This window comes from Taudactylus pleione, unplaced genomic scaffold (genome assembly GCF_031769625.1).
Source record: "Taudactylus pleione unplaced genomic scaffold, aTauple2 ptg000069l, whole genome shotgun sequence".
Lineage (NCBI taxonomy): Eukaryota > Metazoa > Chordata > Amphibia > Anura > Myobatrachidae > Taudactylus > Taudactylus pleione.
In genome coordinates this window covers 1,958,417-1,977,736 of record NW_028284471.1, presented here as the reverse complement: position 1 = coordinate 1,977,736, position 19,320 = coordinate 1,958,417, and positions in this window count along the sequence as shown.

The window sequence follows — 19,320 nt, the reverse complement described above, 5'->3', positions numbered from 1 at the left end:
TTCAGCTCGCAGTCTGGCGTCGCTGAGTTGCAGTTACTCGGCCACTCCTCCTCTGAGGTCTCTGGGGGCCATTTTCTCTGTGGCAGCGCAGTTTTCTCAGGGAGCACGCGGACCGGTCCCCCTGTGTACCTCTCCCCCGATCAAGGACAGTGTACACAGCTCTATAGCCCTCCCAGACACTGAATCTGTGAGGTTGATTGTAGTGGAAAGGTGCAGGGAGTATATCTTCGCTGCATGGTATGTGACTTTTGCTAGTGCTGCCTGTCTGTGCTTATTTCTACTTACTGGGGGTCATTCAGACCCGCTCGCGAGCAGCAGTACGCTCGCAAGCGGGTCGATGTTCCCCACTGCGCATGCGCACGATGGAGGGAGCTCCATCGTGCGCATGCGCGAGACCCTGGGAGCTACGGGCTTTCCATCGCTGCGGGTCTCGCACCAAAGGGGGCATGCTGTCGATGTTGATTGACAGCACGCCCCCTTTGGTGGGCGTGCCTGCCAGACGGAGGCGTTCCCATGGGAACGCCTACCGTCTGAAGCCGGCCCCACTGACATCACTAGTGATGTCAGTGGGAGTGATTTTGGCTCTGATAGAGCCAAAATCACTCCAGGGCTTGTGGCAGGGAGACCCTACCGCAGGGTCTCCGTCGCAAGTCCGATGGTCGTGATGGTCAAGACCATCGCGACCATCTTTTTGGCCACTCGCATTTGCTGTGGGTGGTCACCCACAGCTATACGAGCGGCCAGGAGGCCGCTCCATTTTCATGGAGGAGGGCCCTGATTCAGAGCGAGCGCTCTGGTCAGAGCGTCCGGCTCTGAATCAGGCCCACTGTCAGCTTATACCTATCCCTTTACTTCTCCTACAAGCCCTACAGGTGGGTGGGAGGGGCATTTCTACAGACCTCACCTATATAAATCACATATTTGTGAGGTCCCTCACATACCGTTGTGTGCTACACAGTACCATATTGTGGGCTGTTGTTCAGCACACTGGTGAGTGCGCTTGATTCTGCCCTGTTGCCAGATATATTTATTTATATAATATATTTTGTCATGTCGGAAGAGGAGATTGAGCACTCCGTGGCTCCGGTGTTGGTCTCCTGCGGACGCTGTTCTACAGGAGTGGATAGGGAGGATTTGTCACAGGATGACCTGTGTAGATGGTGCCAGGTGGTTCCTGGCCCATCAAAACCTCCTATGACACAGGAACCACCATGGGCGATGTTTTCTCAGGTGCTGGTGTCTATTGCGGACCGTCTGTCAGTCCCGACTGCTGTCCCTACTAGGGCGTTGCCCCAGCCTGCCATCCCCCATTCCCCGGGTGTCCCGCAATTATTGCGGAGCCCCCCGGGTCTCAGTCTGTTGGTCCTTATGCGGGGTTACCTATGTATATACAGGCTTCCCCTGTGACGCAGCAGTCTGTGGTGCCCTTCCAGGCCCCTGTGGAGGCTCCTCCACCATGGGTGGATGTGCTCTCCAACTCAGTACAAAATTTGGCGGCCGCGTCTTCGGCTTTTCAGTCAATGTTGCAGAGTGACATGCCTTCAAGGGCGTCAAAACGCACACTAATGGAGCAGGCGGTGCATTTATCAGACTCCGAGGGGTCCTCAGATGATGGGGAGGTTCATGAAGACACTGACTGGGACACATCGGTCCAGGAGGTAGATACCAAGTCGTCCATTAATGTGCGAGCACTGGTTAGGGCTTTGCGAGCCATTCTCCTAATAGAGGATGAGGCACCAGCTCCTGTCGAAGTATCCTAGTTTAAAAAAAACTAAGGTGGCTTCTGCGGTGTTTCCCCTGTCTGATCAGTTGACGGATCACATGGCGGTGGCTTGGCAGGCGCCCAGTAAGAGATTCCTGCCACAGAAGCGTTGGCTTCTAATTATCCTTTTCCTGAGGCACATTGTATAAAATGGGAAACTCCACCGGCGGTGGATTCCCATGTCACCCGTTTAATAAGGAGCCCTACTCTGCCATTACCATCTATATCCTCGCTGAAGGATCCCACGGACAGAAAAGTTGAGACTTGCTTAAAGTCCATTTACTCCCTCTCAGGGGCAGTGGCCCGACTGTCCATGGGCATCTCCTGGGTGGCCAAGGCCATTGAGGGTTGGGCCAACGCATTAGAGGATACCTTTCCGGACGATGCTGCGGATGTCCAGAGGGCATTGTTAGGACAGATGAGAGACGCTGCTTCCTACATTGGAGAAGCCTCTTTGGATGCTAGTCTGCTGACCTCTCGAGTATCGGCTACAGCAGTGTCTGCCCTCTGATCCTTATGGCTGAGGTCCTGGAGAGCGGACGCTGATTCAAAGAAAGGTCTGGAGGCCTTACCTTTCAATGGATAATTGCTATTTGGTCCGGACTTGGACAAAATAGTGGATACCCTGGCTAAATCCAAGTCAGCTTTCCTTCCTTCAGCAGCAACGCCTGCCAAGGTCCGGAGCTCGGCCTTTCGTTCCTTTCAGGTTCAGGGTAAGGCAAAAGGTCAGTGTTTCCCGAGGCAGTCGGCGGCTAAGACCACCTCTAAACCCAAGAAGCAAGCCTGGAGTGCTTGGTGCCCTTCTTCCAAGCAGGAGGATAAACCTGCTGCCTGATGGGACAGGCCTCCCTCTAGGGGACCTCAGAGTGGGAGGCCGTCTTCTCAAGTTCACTCACTGTTGGCACAATACCACCACTGATGCCTGGGTTCGATAAGTAGTCTCTCAGGGGTACGCCCTGTCTTTTTGGTTCAGGCCGCCCCACCAGTTTTTTTGCACGAGTCCTTCTCTGGACAAGACCAAGCATCCCAGATTCAGGTGGCTATACAGTCCTTGTTACAAGTAGTGGTCATTGTTCCCGTTCCGTAGTCTCAACGCGGGACGGGGTACTATTCTATTCTGTTTCTGGTACAGAAGTCCAATGGTTCTCATTGCCCTATCCTGAATTAGAATTTTCTGAACAAATACCTCAGAGTTCCCAAGTTCAGGATGGAAATTTTACGTTCCATCATTCTGGCGATGGAACCTGGGGATTACATGGTCTCCATGGATATCCAGGACGCCTATCTCCACGTGCCCATAGCACCTGCACACCAGCGGTATCTGAGGTTTGCTATCCTGCAACATCACTACCAGTTTCGGGCGTTGCCTTTTAGCCTTTCCACGGCTCCGAGGGTGTTCAACAAGGTGATGGCAATTATGACCGCCCACTTTTGGGGCCAGGGTATACGACTGCTGCCATATCTGGACGATCTTCTTCTGCTGGCGAGCTCCCCGGAGGTACTTCTTCGACATCTCCACCTGACCATTGCTTGTCTTCAGGCACACGGGTGGTTGATAAATTGGAACAAGTCATCTCTGATCCCATCACAACGGATGGTCCATTTGGGAGCCCTTCTGGATTCTCGTCAACAAAGGATTTTCCTGACTCCAGAAAAGGTGTCCTCCCTACAACTGAGGATACACAGTTGCCTGAGCAGTTGCAGGGTGTCGGTCCACTCGGCAATGAGAGTCCTGGGGTCCATGGTGTCGGCATTCGACATGGTGGAATTTGCCCAGTTCCATTCCAGGCCCCTGCAGGGGCAGATTCTGTCCGAATGAAACAGATTACCTCACCGGATCCGATCCCAGGCGCTGGTCTTGTCCCCGGAAGTGCACCGGTCTTTAGCTTGGTGGTTTCAGCCAGTTCATCTCATCGAGGGTCGCCCCTTTTGGATCCCGGACTGGGTTCTGCTCATGACAGATGCCAGTCTCCGGGGTTGGAGGGCAGTGACCGGCTCATTGTCTCTTCAGGGCCATTGGTCTGCGGAGGAAGCAGTTCTTCCCATAAACATTCTGGAGCTGCGGGCCGTGTACAGGGCTCTGCTTTCGTCAGGCACCGCTCTTCACGGAAGGGCGGTACAGGTGCAATCCGACAATGCCACCACGGTGGCGTACATCAAACACCAGGGTGGAACTCGCAGTCGAGCGGCAATGTTGGAGGTGTCTCGCATCCTGGCTTGGGCGGAGAGCCACCTTCCTGCAATCTCGGCAGTCTTAATCCCGGGAGTCCTCAACTGGGAGGTGGACTTCCTCAGCCATCACGACGTGCACCTAGGAGAATGGTCGCTTCACCCGGAGATGTTTCAACTTCTCGTGGACAAATGGGGACTGCCGGAGTTGGACCTGATGGCTTCCCGTCACAACTACAAGTTGCCCGTTTACGGCTCAAGGACAAGGGATGCAGGCGCAAGTCTGGTGGACGCGCTGTCGGTGAAATGGACATTTCACCTAGCCTACCTGTTTCCTCTGATCTCCCTGCTGCCTCGGGTGCTAAGAAAAATCAAACAGGATGGAAGCATGTTTCTGCTGGTGGCTCCAGCATGGTCCAGACGACCTTGGTACTCCGATCTCAAGAGCTTGTCCATCGGCGTTCCGTACCTTCTACCTCAGCGTCGGGACCTGCTGTCTCAGGGGCCCTGCCTTTACCCAGATCTGGGTCGACTGTCTTTGACGGCGTGGCTCTTGAGACAGCCGTCTTAAGGTCCCGGGGGTTTTCAAGCTCTGTCATCAGTACCATGCTGAGGGCGCGTAAACCTGCCTCAGCTAGGATTTACCACAGGGTGTGGCACACTTACTTTCAGTGGTGTGAGTCCAGAAACAGGTGTTCAGGGTTTCTAGGATTTTGGCATTTCTTCAGGCAGGTCTTGACCTATGCTTACATTTTGCCTCCCTGAAGGTTCATGTGTCGGCTCTGTCTGTGTGGTTCCAACATAGGGTCGCTACACTGCCTGATATTCACACCTTTTTCCAAGGTGTTCTTCGAATCCAGCCTCCCTTTGTGCCTCCAGTGGCTCCGTGGGACTTGGCGGTGGTTCTTCAGGTCCTGCAGGGACCTCCTTTTGAGCCTCTTGAGTCAGTTGACCTCAAGTGGTTAACACTTAAGACTGTTTTTCTCCTGGCAATTGCTTCAGCCAGGAGGGTATCTGAGTTGGGAGTGCTTTCCTGTAGTCCCCCCTTCTTAATTTTTCACCAGAAAAGAGCAGTGCTTCACACTCATCCTGAGTTTTTGCCTAAAGTAGTCTCTAAGTTCCACATCAATCAGGAACTTGTGGTGCCTGCTTTTCAGTCACCTGATCTTACAGCTGGTGAGGCTTCATTGGACGTTGTCCGTACTCTCAGAGTTTATGTGGATCAGACTGCTTCTGTAAGAAGGTCCGATTCTTTGTTTGTGCTCTTTGGTTTTCATAAGAGGAGTTGGCCTGCCAACAAACAAACTGTTGCCCGTTGGCTTTGTTCTGTTATTCGTGAGGCTTATGTACAGGAAGGTTTACCTGTTCCAGCCTCTGTTAAGGCTCATTCCACTCGGTCTGTGGGTCTTCTTGGGCTGCTAGACGTGGTGCCTCCGCGGTTCAGCTGTGCAAGGCAGCCACTTGGTCTTCCATTCAGACGTTTTTGAGGTTTTATGTGTTTGACACCTTTGCCTCTCAGGATGCATCCTTTGGGCGCAGGATTTGCCTTTCTGCACAGGAGCGTCCCCGCCCTTAGTTGAACTGCTTTGGGACATCCCCAAGGTCAACCCTGTGGACCCCCTATGGACCCTGAAGTAGAAAACAAGAGATATGGTAAGAACTTACCTTTGTTATCTCTATTTCTATGAAGGCCATAGGGTCCACAGGGCGCCGGCCCTGACGCACCTGGCTTCAAATGGGCTGTGTTGCTGGTCACCGGTTTTCCATCTCCCATTTCTGTGAGTATGGTTTTCTTGTGTGTTCCAGTCTTCCTTCTCTCTGTTTATTCTCCTCCTCCGGCCTGGGCTGCTTACCAAATGAGGTGCCTGTGGCTCGGGGGCGGGGTATAGAGGAGGATGGACCCAAGAGCATCCTGGGAGCAGCTAAAGCTTTAACTGCGTGGTGCCCGTGGATCCAGATCCAGCTATACCCCAAGGTCAACCCTGTGGACCCTATGGACTTCATAGAAACAGAGATAACATATACCATATCTCTTGTTTTCCCCGGATCTTTCCAGTATGTGGGATGTACAGCTGTTGAGGCTTATTCTGTGGTTCAGTGCTTTCCAACGGGATGTTCTGTTTCATTCATGTTGCTTTTACAAGGTACGTGCAAGAACGTACACATCAAGAGGGGGTGGTTCACTGTTGGGATGATTTATTTGTTAGCGGGGCCAACCAGCGGTTTCATTTGCGGAGATTTGCTTTTTATTGCAAGCGCTTTTATAGATTTCTAGGGGTACCGGTTTTTCCACGGCAGGACCAAGGCCCCTATTATGCGTTTGTCCTATATGGGGATAGATATACACACTTTGCTAGATCTTTCCCGATTGCCTTTCGGTAAGTTAGTGAGTTGGAGAAATTATTGGTGAGGTGTCACTACAAGCAATTTCATTCGCTTCTAGGCCTTTCTTTAATTTTGATTGTAGAGTAATACCCACGGACAGAAAATGTTGTAGTCGTTTGGGACACATCACAGCCAGGATTACAAAATCTCACAATTTTTTCGCTTATCTCAGGATTTGTGGGAGGATCGGCACATTTGCTTGGTAATTTTTTGGGAGTTTTCAATGGGGTTAGAATTGGCTCCCAGCTCCAGTAGAGTATTACGAGTTTCAGTTGTTTCAGGTCGCGTCTAGTTCAGTGGGTTTCGTAGGACGTTCTTGGCGGGTGATTGGTGCGTGGAACCTTTGTCGGATTCATGGAGGCGGCAAGATCTAACTGCCAGTATGCTGTTTTCTGGAATTGTTTCCAATCATGGTTTCAGTCGAGATCTGGGCTACCAAACTCAGCAACAGGAGGATGGTGTTCTGACAAGATATTTTAGGTGTAGTTCCTGCTATCAATATTTATGGGACTGAGGGCCTGATTCAGAGCATCTCGCTCTGAATCAGGGCCAGGCTTTTTTTTTTTGTGACCAACCACAGCTATAGCGAGCGGCCATGATGATTGTCGTGATGGTCAAGACCATCGCGACCATCGGGCTGGCGACGAGACCCTTGTGGTAGGGTCTCGTTCATCACAAGCCCCAGAGAGCTTTCGGCTCTAACAGAGCCGGAAGCTCTCCACTGACATAACTCATGATGTCAGTGGGGCCGCCCCCAAACGGCAAGCGTTCCCTCGGGAACTCCTCCATTTGGGCAGCCACCCCCCGGCCCGCCCACCGAAGGGGGCGAGCTGTCACTCAACATCGTCAGCTCACCCCCTTTGGTGCGAGACCCGGAGCGACGGATTGGCTGTCGCTAGCCGGGTCTCGCGCATGCGCACGACGGAGCCGGCTCCGTCGTGCGCATGCACTGTGGGCCACCATCGACCCGGTTTCGAGCGCTCAGCGCTTGTGACCGGGTCTGAATCAGGCCCCGAGTCCCCTTCGGCTTTGCGTTTTGTTGGGGCATTTTTCACCCTTTTGTGTGTTTGCGCAGGACCATAGATTTTAGTGCATGTCACTTTCCGGGCATGGAGAACAAGATAGCAGATGTCCTTGTCTCGCCAGCGCAAGTCATCGCGGCAATGGCCACAGTTTACGGCAGCCTGGATTTGCAGATTTGGGCTCAGAGCAGGCCATGAAGGGTGTGAGGTGCCGGTCCGTTGCCGGGGTTTTAACGCCGTTGCAACGGCAACTCGCACCCCTCGCTGCTAATTGGGTTGACCCCTAATACTGAAATAACTGGAAATCAAAAAAAGGATTGGAAATTCTCTTAAAGGCGATTCCTTCTGTCTATTGTGCAGCCACAAATACAAATATCCAAAAAGCACTTCAGTTATCAGTCCATTTATTAAATCTAGATCTAAATTATTAAAGTTTGTTGTAGTATTTAATGATCATGTTGAGAAGTACTTTACTTCTGAATACTCCAATAAACTTCAATAATTTAGTTCTCCATTCATAACTGAAGTGTTTTATGATTATTTGTACTTGTGGTTACAGTACTAGATAGAAAGAAGTGCCATTATGTGGATTTCCAAACTTTTTATTGTTTTATTTAAAATGTTAAAAATAAATAAATCTTGTTTACTGCTTTATTACACTTCAAAATACAATGGGGATTTTCTTTTCTAAGTAATCCAAATGTAAACGTTAGAAAAATTAAACAGATGTCAGTGATAGCAAATACGCGCTATAGCGTGTATTTTACCCAAATATGAGGACCGGGACTCACTGTTGGAGAATGGATGGGTCCTCCTATGGTTCCTGATTCAATGATTGATGTCTCCCTGGCCCGGGCAGGGAGGACTATACAAAGTGGAGGTGGAGCAAGACCTTTAGCGCCTTACCTCCTTACCCCCCAGCACCAGAGGGACACAGGTGGATGGGGGTTGGTTTGGTGCAGTGGTGGTGCTGTGACGGGTGGGAGGCTGCTCCTATCAATAAGGAGGGGCGGGCGGGCGGGTGACCAGAAGGAAGTACCAATGTTTAGCAAAGTGGTCATGCTGGTGGCTGTGGGATGGGCCGGTTGCTACTGCTACTTCAAGCTGCCCTTCTATCTATCCTTACCCCCTCTCTACCCCCAGCACTGCCTGGCCCCAACCTCCTCCTTGCCCCCAGTACTGCCCCAGCTGCTATCTACCCCTACCCCCTCCCTACCCCAAGTACTGCCTGCTCTTAACAACTTCCTTGCCCTCCAGTACTGCCCCAACTACTATCTACCCTTGCCCCCTATTTACCCAGGTACTTCCTGCACAAACCCCCTCCTTGCCCCCCAGTTCTGCACCAGCTGCTATCTACCCTTGCCCCCAGTACTGCCCCAGCTGCTATCTAACCTTACACCCTCCCTACCACCAGTACTGCCTGCTCCTAACCACCTCCTTGCCCCCCCACTACTGTCCCAACTGCTATCTACCCTTGCCCGCTCCTTAACCCCAGTACTGCTTGCCCAAACCCATTCATTGCCCCTCAGTACTGCACCAGCTGCTATCTATCCTTGTCCCCTCCCTACCCCTAGTACTGCCTGCTCCTAACCCTCTCCTTGGCCCCCCAGTACTGCCCCAGCTGCCATCTACCCTTGTCCCTACCCCCAGTACTGCCTGCCCCTAACACCCTCCTTGCACCCCAGTACTGCGCCAGTTGTTGTCTGCACTTACCCCCTCTCTACCCCCAGCATTGCCTGCCCTTACTCCCCTCTACCCCCAGCTCTACCCCAACTTCTCCCTGCCTTTAATCCCCAGCTCTGCTTCAACTGCTCCTTGCCCTAAACCCCCTCTACCCCAACTGTTACCTGCCCCCAGCCCTTCCCAACTGCTGCCTGCCCCCAGCACTTCCCAACTGCTACCTGCCCTCACCCCCCATAACATGTGATGGGCCCCAGAAATAGTGGAGCAGAGACCCATACATTTTTTCAATCAGCGAGATCACTGAGACGGACAACTTATAAATGGTAACTCTACATAAACAAATTACTACATGTCCTAGAGGGGTCAATATGCAAGCAGACTTTTTTTTTTTTCAGTGGGCCCCCACACTCTTTGTCTTATCTGCTGCAATGGCCTCCTAACAAGAGTTTTCTGAGATGCAGCTAAGTCCAAATGGTATTTTCTCCAGCAGGCATGCATGTACACCCCACCTTTACACAGTTTGACATCGGATCAGTCAGTAGACCGATCTGCTGTCAGAGCGTAGATTAGGAAGCTTTACACACTTACCAATTGGCTCTCGATGTGTCTGAGCTGACATCTCAACTGGGCATGCATTTAAATTTACCCACCCAGTTGAGATGTCAGTCATTGGCGGTCCCTGCAGCAAGTTCATGGGCGGTCGGTGGGTCGTCCGCATACATAGTCAGCTGTACCGCTATATCTGCAAGATATATCGCCATCGGCTGTGCTGCAGTGCCTACCTGATAATTCTGATCAACGTTGTTCACAGACATATCGTGTGTACACACTTGCAGATGCAGTCGCAATATATCAGTCGTCGATAGAAGGAGCAATTTACCTACAAGTGTGTACCTAGCATTAGACATCTGCCTCTGTTCCGCTTCTCAATTATAAGAGGCTTCAACTACAAGTTACAGTATGTCCATCTCTAAATATTGCCACATTTTTGTATTTTTGCATATATGCGCAGTTCAGAAATCCTTTTTGGAAATCGTTGTTTTCAGTGCCCGATGCAGTCTGTGAACTCCAAGTCATTTGAAGAACCAGAGGTTGCAAAACTGCTTTACAATAAGATACATTATTATTATTATTACATGTCGCCACTTCCCCGCCCGCAAACGGCAGCAGACTGTCAATCATTGACAATCTGCTGCCAGTTTGCAAGCAAACTCGCAGACACATTTTGCACATACACAGAACAGGTCTGGCGCCTGCGCAGATTCCCAAACATCGGGAATTTGCTTTCAGCAGTGCATTAGCGTGCACTGCTGAATCAGCCCACAGACAGATTGCCTGTGTATAATTATCACAATAGGAATGAGAAGTTGCATTCTGTGAGAATGAAAATATCTCATGGCTCCAATGACTTCAGAATGCCTCAAATTTAACAAAAATATACATTTGCAGATGTGCAACAATGAATAGACCTCTAGCTGAGACACATCAAGGTGCTGAGCTATACATAGTTCAGGTGGTTTACATAATGTTAAATGGTGATCTTCTTTATTCCTGGTTGTCAGGATAACAAGTCCATTGTTAAATAAAGTGTTTAAAACAAAAATGTCATGAATAAGAGAGGTGTGTTTTAAATGACTGTGTCAGGTTATAAGATGCAGCTTGTTAATTACCTTCTGAAGATGACTTTAGGCGTTGTAGTCTATGGGCTACCACCGCATAATTAGCCGGCGGAGGGTTCCTCCGGAACCGTCCCCCAGGAATGGCCCCACACATGTGCAGTCAGCGGGACTGCGCATGCGCAGCAGCCTCGCCACTGGCCGGCAGCTCTACGGGGACAATGCAGGGACGGGCTCGTTTCGGAGCCCATGTCCCAGATGATACATCCGGCTGCTATGATCGCATTTTGCAATGCGATCCTGGGCGGTACTGACATGCCCTGATCGCATTGCAAATGCGACCATTAATAAATGGGGGCCATAATAAGATGCAGGGCCGTCGAGACCTGGGCAAATGTGGCCAAATCGGTGAGATTTTGGCCACGTTCCATACAAAAAATGTGAAAAAAACTATGCGCCACAGGGGGTGCCGGGGCTGCTAAGCCAGGGGCAAATACGCAAATTCGGAGGGGGGTAAGTTCGATCGCTCCTCCCCGCACATCATGCAGGGAGAGAGAGGACTTACTGCTGCTGGTGTGTCAGTGCAACTGTGTCTTGTCAGCGTTTCCTCCATGTCAGGCTAGCCACCTCCATGTTACCGCCCACTGAAATCCTCAGCTCTTGCAAACAAAATCGTTCTGCATCTCCCTAGCCATAGGGTCGCCTACGTAGTGCAACTCAGACTTAAAACATTTGCTACTTGCGTTAGAACCAGGCCAATCATCTCTCTCTCACACACTATGGGCCTGATTCAGAGGTGGATGCACTGATGATGTTGGACACAAGAGGCCTATATCTTCAATCTGCACATGCTTCCGAGTCGCACTGCGCAAGTGTCCTGGGAGATGCTGATTGATTTTGGATTTTGGGAGAATAGTATGTGGTGGTAATCCAGATGCGGGTGTGTCGCGGCTCTCCTCAAGATGCAGTTGCACTTATATAGGACGCCATGTCCAGATGGGGAAATTGCACCTGCCATAGGGCTGGTGCAAACTTTGATGCTGCGACTAAAAGTGGACTGATGGTGCATCCAAATATACAACGGGATATATTAGCACCACTGCCAGTGGGTGTCTCGGTAGGAAGATCATCGGTTACTGCATTTGCATAAAGACGCAGGGGCTGTTAATGAAAAAGACACAGCTTCTGGCGCGTCTGCGTCCACCTCTGAATCAGGCCGTGTGTGTGACACGTACTAAAAAATTGGTCACAGTCACAGAACATCTTACTGTCTGTACATTTGTATAGATCAGTATGAGCTGATAGAGTATTATCCAGTGAACGCAGTACAATAGTGCCTCTAGTGGTTAAACTGACATGGAATATGTCAGAACTATTACTTGTGTGTTTGCTAGTCAGTTACACTTGCATGAGGCATCTCGCAGGCTTGGTAAGTAATGTAATCAGGAAGCTACAAAACTCATATAGTTTTTTTAAACAAGTATTGTTTCAATATTGGTATAAAGATCAGCTGCCTTGCAAACACAGGCCCTCATTCAGACCCACTCGCAAGCGGGCGCACGTACGTTAGGCGTACGTACAAAAATATTTAAATTCAATGGCTCGCTCGTATTTTCGTTCGCATCTAAAATTCCTCCCTAAACTCTGACGATCCCTCCTCTAACTAACGAGCGTACGAAATAGCGAGCGTACATCCCCGAAATGGCTTGAAAGGAACGCACGCACAAGTATAAACAGGAAGTGGCCTTGTCAGATGTCGATTACCTGCTCCTTTATTCTGCCTACCTCCATCAATCGTATCATGCCAATCAATGTATCAATTAGCTTAATTGTTTGTTTTTTTTCAACACAATGCAAGAAACTTTACTCTTGTCCGTGTTTGTGTTTACCCGCAGAATACGTACGGATGAAACATTCGCTTTTATTGTTCAAAAAACATGTGAACCACAATTAAACAATTGTTCTATTGCTGTGGATCCCCGCATATTTCTCTGGGTTCATTTCTTTATTTAAATTTGCTTATGCATGTCACTGCATCAAGCCTATCATAACTCTCCAGAGATTTCTGGCCCTGTCGAACACATGACTCATACACTAATTTCCAAAATACATTAGCCAATCAGTAAATTTTTACACACTTTATCAAAAATGCTTTTTAAGAAAAACACCATTGCCATCATGAGAGCCTCCGCATTCACCAGGTGCGAGCTGCTGGTGCTTACGGAGGTCATGGATCGCCGGATCACCAGCCAACCTCAACCCATGACCAACCGGCAGAAGCGCTCCGCGTATGCGGAGGCACGGTCCCGCCTGCGGTCCTTCGGCTCACGCCGCAACATCGGGCAGCTGGAGCGCAGGTGGTCCGACCTGCAACGGCGAACGCCCCGCTTGCTGGCATGCTTTCGCATGCTGGTCCTGGAAAGTAAGTGTTATGTATTGTGGTTTTAATGTTTGTGTTTGTGGGGCAAACTGCGTGTGCATGTTTTCCTGTCTGTCCGATTTATTATTTGTACTCATATCTGCGTGTGCATGTTTTCCTGTCTGTCCTATTTCTTATTTGTACTCATATCTGCGTGTGCATGTTTTCCTGTCTGTCCGATTTATTATTTGTACTCATATCTGCGTGTGCATGTTTTCCTGTCTGTCCTATTTCTTATTTGTACTCATATCTGCGTGTGCATGTTTTCCTGTCTGTCCGATTTCTTATTTGTACTCATATCTGCGTGTGCATGTTTTCCCTCTCTTTCTGATTTATTCATTCTACTCCTATTTGGCTTATTTTTTGGGTTTTTTTTTTTTTTTAGTTTTGGTCCCCGGATTTGTCCATAAACTAACCGCAATTTCGTTGACATATTTTAGGGGGACAGCCAAGACTCCGCCATCACCGTCCGTCCAGACGGCGTTCCCGGACACTATCCCCAACCCCCAGCCAACACTCCACCCCAAATCTTTCCCCTATTCCCCACTCCTCCCCATCCTTCCCAGACCCTCTCCCGGAAATGTCGGGCCTCCTTCCCCTCCGTCCCACTTCCCCCTCTCCTCCACCCACCCCTCTTCCAATTACCCCCTCCCCGGAGTCCATCATAACTCCTCCCCATTCTTTGGGGAATGACGGATCCTCCGAGGAGGATCATGGAGGCATTTCCGGAGCTCCCGTTTTGGCTCCCGGTATGTTTTTATTTTGTTTTTTTTTAAAGCACAAACTGTTTGTATGTAATCATGTGTTGTGCCTTTCTTCGTGTTTTTGTGGCTTGACTTTTGGTGATTTTGCAGTTTGCCTTTACCTCTTCCTGGTGATTTCAACATACACATATCACACCTGTGGGAATTTGTACATAGGCCTTGTATTTTTGGCAGCCCCCCCTTTTTTTTTTTGTTTTTTTTAGGTTTAGGAGTGATTTCGTTGTTTTTTTTTTTTTTTATTGTGGATTCCCTATTGTTGTATTAACCCACACACTTTTCTCACCCACAGAGGAACAGAGGCGTCGGCAAGAGGTGGCGGATTGTGTGGGCCAGATGCGCCAACATGTAATTGGCATTCTGGTGGGCCTCGACCGGCTGTCTGGCCTCCTTCGGCAGTAGTTTTTTTATTTTTGTTAACGTTTCCAAATAAATTTTTTCAGACAAATATACGTTCTGGCTCATTTTTTACATCCAAAACCAAGATAGTTTAGCATGACATAAGTAGACTGTTCCTGCAAGGATTTCCCTTTTTTAAAAGTTAGATTGTGTTTTGTCTTTGTATGTCAAACAGACACAAGAAACACATAACAGTAACAATGTCATTTCCCTATTTGGGTGTAGTGTCAATTACATATTTCTACATTTTACAGGTTCCTAGTTGGTGCGCAAGCTGCTTAGGCCAATCTTACAAATCCCAAGGTTGGGCCAGGCTTCCTTTTGGTGTGGGTTGGGAAGCTGAAAACATATTTCAGTTTAGCTCAACTGGCGTCAGTACTGGATTACCCCTTAGTCAAATGTAACTTGTGTTAACCTGGTTACACTTGCTGTTAATGTCCCAAAAAAGGAAGACCATTTCACTCTCCAAACATTTATTCACAACATAACAGAGAAAACAAAGTGGTCACTCCCAAAAAAATAACACAGTGATAAATTCAAATACAACACATACCAAGAAATAATTAAATAAAAACTAAAAATCAAGAACTGGTTGACGAAGGACCATGGCAACATGATTCCACAAACATGGCGTTGCGATATGGGTTCCAGAATATATGCCCAAAAGGACCAGATCCAGGTTTGGTAAGGGTAGCAGGAAGTAGTGAGCGTTGGAGTGCCAAAGATTATGTGAACAAACAGAAGATGGTGAGAAAAAAAACACAAAATTAGATGTTCGCAAACAAACACAAACACATTAGGTATAAACACTGTAGTTTTGTTACAACTTACCTAAAAAATCGGGCCACCACATCATCGCGTATGGCCCCCCCACATACTGACCTCCGACCAACCTCGGGGGGGCCATCCTCAGGTAAGGCATCCTCTGGCTGCATTGGGACACCACTCCTTATGGCAATGTTGTGAAATATCCCACACAGGACCACAATTTTAGACACCATATCCGGCACATACATGAGCTCGCCACCAGAGCGGTGGAGGCATCTGAATCGGCCTTTTAAAAGGCCGATACAGCGCTCCACCACTTGCCTGGTGGCTGTAAGTGCGGAATTATATGCACTTTGTGGCCCTGGTGTGGGAGCCAAATAAGGAGTGAGCAGCCAGGACATGCAAGGGTATCCACTGTCTCCTGTGAAAAAAAATAGACAACATCAGGAACACTGTGTATCAAGCTTAACATTGTTATGTACTAAAGGTCTCCACTTACCCAGAAGCCATGCATCACCAGCTTGTAGGTTGGTTAATTTCTGCCATATCCCTGATTGCCGGATGACGAAGGAGTCATGAGCACTTCCTGGTAATTTAGCATTCAGGGACAGGATCTGGAGGGAGGCATCACATACCACCATTACATTCAGGGAGTGATAGTGTTTACGGTTTCTAAATATTGCCTCCAGCCGTGCTGGAGGCTGAAGTGGTATGTGAGTACCATCCACAACCCCTATGATATGTGGGAAGCCAGCTATTTGGTAAAAATTGGCCTTGGCCACACTAAGGGCACCCATATCCAAAGGCATTTTAATAAAATGATGGAGGTGCTTGAAAAGTGCCTCCATCACTGCCCTCAGGATCCGGGAAAAGGAGGATTGGGAGATGCCCGCCACTATTCCCACCGTTGTTTGAAACGATCCTGAGGCACAGAAATGTAACACCGCCATAAATTGCGTCAGTGGTGGTATTGCTGTTGGACTGTCAATTTGCCGTTCAAGATCACTTTCTATTAATGAGAGAGTGTCTATGATGATTTTGGGAGGTAGACGGTAGCGTCTTAAAACCTCATCATCGGGCATTCCAAAAAGGGTGACACGTGTTCGAAATATCTGGGGCCTTGCATGCCTACGATGCCTACGCCTGGGACGAGTTTGAGGTTGGTCGTCTTCCGGGAGCAGGGCCAGAACAATTCGCCCCAGATCTACCTGAAATTCAAAGTTTACAATGTAAGGCTTTTGAGCCACCCCAAAAGTAACATAAAACAACTTAGCTTTATGATACCATCCATAGCTGCTTACATGCCGGGGTATTGTCATGATACGTAGAAACTGTAAAAAAGCCAAAAATGAGACATCAAAAATTTAGAGGGTGATTTTATGTTTGTCAAATTGGTGCAAGCCAACACATAAAATAGGCGAAACACACATTTGGCCATCGATGAAAACGACATTGCACACCGTACGTCAAATAGGGGTCAAATGGACCTCAAAAATGTAAAAGGGAAAAGAAAAACTGGTTTACATGATGAATAAGCCTCGAAAAATGCGTCAATTATTTCGCAAATGCAAGTCACTACACCAACAGTCAAAAATGCGTTAATTAGTTCGCAAATGCAAGTCACTACACCAACAGTCAAAAATGCGTTAATTTGTTCGCAAATGCAAGTCACTACACCAACAGTCAAAAATGCGTTAATTTGTTCGCAAATGCAAGTCACTACACCAACAGTCAAAAATGCGTTAATTAGTTCGCAAATGCAAGTCACTACACCAACAGTCAAAAATGTGTTAATTAGTTCGCAAATGCAAGTCACTACACCAACAGTCAAAAATGCGTTAATTTGTTCGCAAATGCAAGAAAAATAATGGACTTACCAAAATCGAATATATAAGATTTCCAACAAAAAGGTCTTTGGGTCCGAAAGCCAAAACAAACTAAAATAGATGAAATTATTGTAAAAAAAAATATATAAAACAAAAAACAAGAAGTAGACACCAATTGGCCACAAATTAGACAGCACAAAACTTACCAAATCAGGAAACGAGGGCCAAAAAAAACCCAAAAAACTGCGAACGGAAAAACAAAACAACTGTAGCAAAACCAAAAATATACAAACACCGCCAAATCCTCCAACCGCAAACAACCAAATCCAACCAACTTAACCGCCAACAATCCAACAACGCAACCTCGACTCCACACACACCAAGCCATAAATAGTGTTTATTTTCCCGCACAAATTAAGGATGAATCATAGGGACGCGCAATCAATGATGCGGCCGCAAACTAAGGACGCATGTATAAATACGTCACGAAATCACATTTAATTTCTGGTTGATTTCATTCTGGAAGCAGAGACATGGCTTCAGACCAGGGAAACAATGGCCAAAAATCCGGCGGTAAGGCCTTCATGCATTTTGTCTCAATGATTCTTTTAAAACATAATATTGTGCAAGTTGTGAAGTGGCTAAATCTGCATATTTACCCAAATAGGTGAGGAGGAAGACATGGAAGAGACTGCTGGCCCCAGTCAACCCGCCAAAGCTGCCAAAAAAAAAAGGCAGCCACATTTCACAAGCAAGGAGATGGAGGTTTTGATCCAGAAGTGCGTTGACATCCTGCCCCAGGCAGCCAGGAATATGAGCCAAAGCCAGAAGTGGAGAATGTGGGAGGAGGTCGCCGTTGCTGTCAATAGGGTGGGTGATTATGTCCGTCTAGCCCGGGATGTCAAACGGCGGTAAGTAAACACTTTCCCATCCTATAAACAAACCCCATTGTAAAAAAAAGGATAATGGTTCCAATTTCATTCCACAGATGGGCAGACTTCAAATATCGTCTCAAGCAAAAACTTGCCGACAGGGCTAGGCATGCAAGGGGGACAGGTGGGGGTCCCACCCCTGTGTCATTGGAGTTGACAGACTTAGAAGAGCTGGCACAGGGGTGTGTGCAGGCTGTGGAGGTGTTTGGCGTGTCCAACATGGATACGGACATGCCAGACTTTGCGGCTCCTCATGTTGGCCAAGGTAAGTCTTGTGATGTCACCAACTCTGAAATGCGATTGTGCCAATATGTAGATTCTAATGTGAGTCTTTTTGCATTTTTCCTAACAGAGACAGAGGCGGATGAGTCTGCTCCAGAGGGGAGCCTTGGCCGCAGAATTTATGCTGGCTCTGCAGGGGAGGAACCAGTACATCCGGCTGAGGACCCTGCAGAAGCCAGTCCAGGGCGTGCCCCCTCGCAGGCAGTGGGCCTCCTCACAGAACTCAATTTTAAATCGGATTTCCATACGGAGATTCTGCAGAGGATGGACGCCAGTCTGATACGGGTGGCTGAGGCCCTGGAGCAAAATGCTGCGGCCAACGTGACCATTGCTCAGGCCCTGGCGGAAAATACCAGGGCCAACATCCGCATCGCCGATGCCCTGGAGCAGCTCGTTCGCCAGCACATGGTGGAGCCGACCTCCCTTCCTGCCGGAACATCCGGATCCTCCACCTCTGGCACAACATCAGCCAATCCTCCAAATGTGCGTAGCCCTGTGCCTAGTCCAGAGGCCACAACATCTGCCTCTGGACAGGCCAGCCCGATGGCATCCCGGACCCGGTCTGGCGCCCACCCTCACCCAGCCAAACGGGCGAGAAAACGGTGACAGCAATGGCGACTTTTCCCACACTCCTTCTGTGCTTGGCTCATATTCCTTTCTGGTCAAAACTTCCCTCTCCTTTCTTGTGAAATTTTTAAAAATTTGGTATTTACGTTTATGTTACCAGTTATGGCTTTTTTTTTTTTTTTAACAAATATCTTTGCCACAAAAAAAAGGCCAAAAAATATTAGGCCAATTTGTTTGTGTTTAAACAATAAATTTAAAAAAAAAAACTGAGATTGTATTGTGACATTATTGTACAAATGGGTTACATTTAATCCTGGCCCTAAAGGCAAAAACTGACCCTCTTAAAAAAAAAAAAAGGCCTCTTTAAGGAACGTTTCAAAAATCACATAGCGATGCAAATTCCACAGTAAACCAAAAAAAAGGGGAGTTAATTAAAACATGATGACATTATTGTTACAATAGGCCATAACCAACAAATTGTGGCCAAAATAAAACACCAAAAATGTACGCTAATTGATTGTGTAATCATGACATTAGCAGCTCTGATTTCCACCTGCGTTCGCTTTTGTTCTATCCCAATAAACTGCTTTCCAAACACATACCAAGCCGGTTTTCAATCCAACACTAATTACTTTACTGACCAGCCGCGATTAATCGCAGCACCATCGTTGAGTCCCGGGACGGAGGAGAAGGCCATCGCCAATGTGGTCGAGTAATCCTGACCCTAAG